Genomic DNA, 4,606 nt, shown 5'->3' with positions numbered 1-4,606 from the left:
TCAGAATCTGAGTGTGTATCATCCACTTTCACACGGCAAACTGTTCTCTCACATTGTCCTGCCATTGAATATTTGCTACCAGTGCTTTCCCAGTGGGATTGTGACGTTTCTGGGGACAGGAAACACCCGAGGACCGGGTGTGGCCCGGGCAGAGAGGGCGATCAGGGTCTGCAAACCTGTCCCATGGACCGAACGCCTTCTCTGCCCGAGAACGCCCGAAGTCCCCCCTGTACTGCCGTTTCCTTTTACATGGTTGAGTTTAAGAGAGATCTGACATTATTAAACATACCCCACCTCTCTAACCCCACCCCCCTCTTTTTTAAACCCTGGGGTTGATTTAAAGATTCAACCCAAGTGATCAAACCAGTGACTTAGTTTGATGTTTTTAGGGGTGTTACTATTCTGGGGCATTTCGGTGACCGTCAGTTTTCTAACATGACCAGTGTCATCCCGACACCGAGTGTCCTGGGCAGTTTGTCGTCATACCCGTGGGTGCTCAGGAGACAGGAGCAGAGACTCAGGGTCTCGGTGCGTGGACCACCCGTTACTGTCACGGGCTGATCCAAACCACGCGGCCAGGCCAGGCGAGAGAAGCGGGCTCTGCGGGGCTCCAGGGGAAGGTCTTTGCTTCAAGGGGAGTTTCAGCCTCTGAGCCCCAGAATCCCTTCCTTCGTTCCGGCTGGCACGGAGGCGGTGCTTCTGTTTCTATGTGGAATAAGGCCACGGTCAGGGCACTTCCCTACCCAGAGCCCATAGCTCAGCCCCGACGCCCCGAGACACGGTCATTTTTCACACACAGAACTTAAACACAGTGGTTACCCAGTGCAACCGTCGTGCATGGCACACGGGGAGGAAAGGGTGACAGTTTACCCAGCGGTGTGAGCACGATGACCAGTTGCCGTTAGAAATGTGCCATGGGACCTCCCTCAGGCGGGCTTCCTGAATACACACGGCTGCGGAGACTCAGTGTGGGCAGCGTGTCTGAGGTCCGCCTCCCTGGTGGGGAGGCCAAGTGCTCCTGGGATGCACAGCTGTGGGGGGCTGGCCTGGAATTTGAAAAGCTCCTCTGGTACTTGAGGTCGTTTCAAGGTTAAGTGGGAACTGTGAGCGAGGATGCTGTGACTCCTCCTTTCCTGGGTAACGTCTGAAGAGAGGAAGTGGAGGGCCAAGTCTGTGCAGCGGTGCGAGAGGGTCCCTGGAGGGCACAGGTCTCGGGAGTGTGTTGAAATGGCTAGAGAGCACTTGGCTCCTTTGCTTCTTCTTTTAAAAAAAATATATATTTTTATTGATTTCGGAGAGGAAGGGAGTGGGAGAGAGGGATAGAAACATCAATGGTGAGAGAGAGTCATTGATCAGCTGCCTCTGCACGCCCCACACTGGGGATGGAGCCCACAACCCGGGCATGTGTCCTGACCAGGAATCATAGTTTGGCACTCAACCACTGAGCCACACTGGCCGGGCCTATTTGTTCTTTAAGTGAACTGCTGTGGATCTGAACATTATAATCTTCATAACGAACAGAGATTATTGAGGACTGATGTGGCTTTGGAATGCTTATGTTAATTTACTAATCTCTGGGAAATTCGGTATAAGGACGAACAAATTCACACATCTAGAAACAGTTTATTCAGGGATAACGCCAACATCTGTTATTTCATTCTCACAACAACGCTGCAAGGTACTTGTAATTAATCTCATTTTACAGATGAATAAACAGAGGCCCAGAGAGGTTAAACGAAAGAGCTAATAGGCGGCAAAGGTGTGGATCAAACACAGGTCGCTCTGCTCTCCAAACCCATGCGCTCACCCACCTGCTACACCAAATGCTCCCCTCGAACCCCTCTCATGCTTCTGAAACAGAAACTGACCTAACCTGTGGGGCATAAAAATAACCGTGTTGATGACAAGAGAGCAATATTTAATTCCACTCAATTTCATTCCTTTAAAGGCAAGAAAGCATCCATTGGCAGCTGATGGCTTTGCCCTTCCTGCATCTATTTTGTGTGTGAAGGTTTATGGCAATATCTTGACTTTCTTCATTATCTAAACCTTATGCACTTAATGATAATTATTAGTCTGCTTAGTGACCTCCTTTAAAATTTTTGCAATAAAAACACACCCAAACAACTCACCTAAGTAGCTTTTAGTTGGTGAAATGCCTTCAGTGACCAAGCTGAAGTCACATGGGCTCATTTATGTGAGTACTATTCTTGCAATGACTGTCAGGGTGACAGTTTCTCTGAGGTATTTGAGTGATGCAACTTGTTCAAGTTTAATGCCATCTATTATGAACTCTGCTGCATGCTGTTAATAGCTGGAAGGCATTGATTTTGTTTTCTGCTCTCTTATCTCAAGCCCATACATTTTGCTTGCATTATTGACTGTTCTGATCATTTCATGCACCATCTCTTTAGAAGATGTATAAATCAATGTCAGCCACGAAACTTAAGTTGTTTATTAGACTGCCATGTAGGTTTACACCTTCATGAAAATCACCTAATGCGGTCGGTGTCAGATGTTCCGAACACGTGTGGGCCGGGTCTGCTGAAGGAGGAGAGCCTGGGAGCATGTCACCCCGGAGTAGGAAAGTCCATTCAATTATTTATTTGAGTCCCATGTTATACTTGACCGGCTGCACTTTTAAATGATGTTAATTAACTTCTTCAGGGTGTTAAATTAGTTTAGAGCTGCAATGATTATAGCATGACATAAATTTGGACTCCCTAGTCTAAGAGATGCATTCGAGTTTTGCACACTAAAAGGATATTTTGTACTGAATTAGTGCAAATGAAACGGCGTTGCTTACATTTGAGCGTACTTGATGGAAGACCCATACAGACTTCAGATCAATTTCACACTTAAATCATAGCAGCAGAAACAAGTGCAGGAGCCTGAAAGCCTGTCCATCACTTTATACTCTTACCGAGTTCTTTCTCCAGTACCCAGAGAGCATCAAATTGCCCTTCTAATCCAATAATTAAGGCAATTATGAAATGCCCTACAAAACCCATTCTTAAGACAGCTTCTAAGTATGTCCTGTGCACGAGGCAAATTCTGGATTAGTTTAGACTTTATTTTCCTCCCTGATTTTTACAATGCTTTTGGTTCACGTCTCTTGGTTAGGATTTCGAAGGGCATTTTTCAAATATGGAGATCAGGTGTCCTCTTGGTACAGGAGGTGAAGGGTTGCACGGGGCTGCATGACATACAGCCAATTTTGGGGACAGCTGTAATACCAGGGGGCTGGTTGTTCCCACATATGGCGGGAGGTGGGTTTGGGAAAGTCTCCCTCAGTCACCTGGACCTGCCCATGAGCCCAAAACCCTGCCAACCAGTTAAAAATTAAATTCAGACAAATGGTAATCAAATTATCTTTAAGAATTTATTGATTGGATATTTTAAAATTGAATATATTGGGGTGACATTGGTTAAATAAAAGTATATAGGTTTAAATTGTACAATTCTCTGTATATTGCATTGTGTGCCCACCAACAACATCAAATCTTCTATCATCATATATTTGAAGCCCTTTGCCCTTTACTACCCCCAGTCTCCCCTTTCCCTGTGGTAACCACCATATTGTTGTCTGTGTCTATGAGTTTTTGTTTGTCTTATTTTTTCTTTTATTGATTTCAGTTTTATATCCCACTAGGAGTGAAATCGTATGGTTCTTGACTTTTTCTGTCTGACTTATCTGGCTTAGCGTGATACTCAAAGATCCATCCATGTTGTTGCAAATGGCAGTATTTCATCTTTTCTTATGGCTGAATGGTATTCCATTGTGTATATGGACCACATCTTCTTTGTCCAGTCATTTATCAAAGGATGCTTTGGTTATTTCTATTTCTTGGCCACCATGAATAATGCTGCAGTGATCATAGGGGCACATATATCTTTGCATATAAATGTTTTGAAAAATTTTGGGTGGATATTTTTTGTTCAATTTATAACCAAATATAAATACAAGGAAAACTTATTTTTTAAATTATACATTGATGTGAGAGATACCTTGTAGAGGCTTAACATGTATCCTCCCCAAAATATGTCCAATCATGAACCTCAGGTTGTGAATTATTGTAACAAGGGTCTTTGAAAAGGTGAGGATTTTGAGATGGGATTATTCTGGGTTTAAGCAGGTCCAAAACCCAAAAATAAGTCCTGAGAAGAGAAGTGAAGGAAAGGGAAGGGAAGGGAAGGGGAGGGGAGGAGATGAAAGTGGAGAGGTGACAGAAATAAAGGGAGATGAAGGCCATATGAGGATAGAGGCAGAGATTGGAGTTGTGCCACAAGACAAGGAACACCAGGGGATGCCAGCCGCCAGCAGAAGCTTGGAGAAAGGCATGAAAGAGATTCTCACACAGAGTCTCTAGAGTGAACCAATCCTCTTACACTTTGATTTTTAAAATATATATGTTTTATTGATTTCAAAGAGAAAGGGAGAAGGAGAGAGAAATAGAAACATCAATGATGAGAGAGAACCATTGATCGGCTGCCTCCTGCATGCCCCATGCTGGGTATTGAGCCTGCAACTCGGGCATGTTTCCTGACCGGGTATCAAACTGTGGCCTCCTGGTTCATAGGTTGATGCTCAACCACTGAACCATGT

Source organism: Myotis davidii, unplaced genomic scaffold, assembly GCF_000327345.1.
Source record: "Myotis davidii unplaced genomic scaffold, ASM32734v1 scaffold1494, whole genome shotgun sequence".
NCBI lineage: Eukaryota > Metazoa > Chordata > Mammalia > Chiroptera > Vespertilionidae > Myotis > Myotis davidii.
This window is presented reverse-complemented; position numbering follows the sequence as displayed.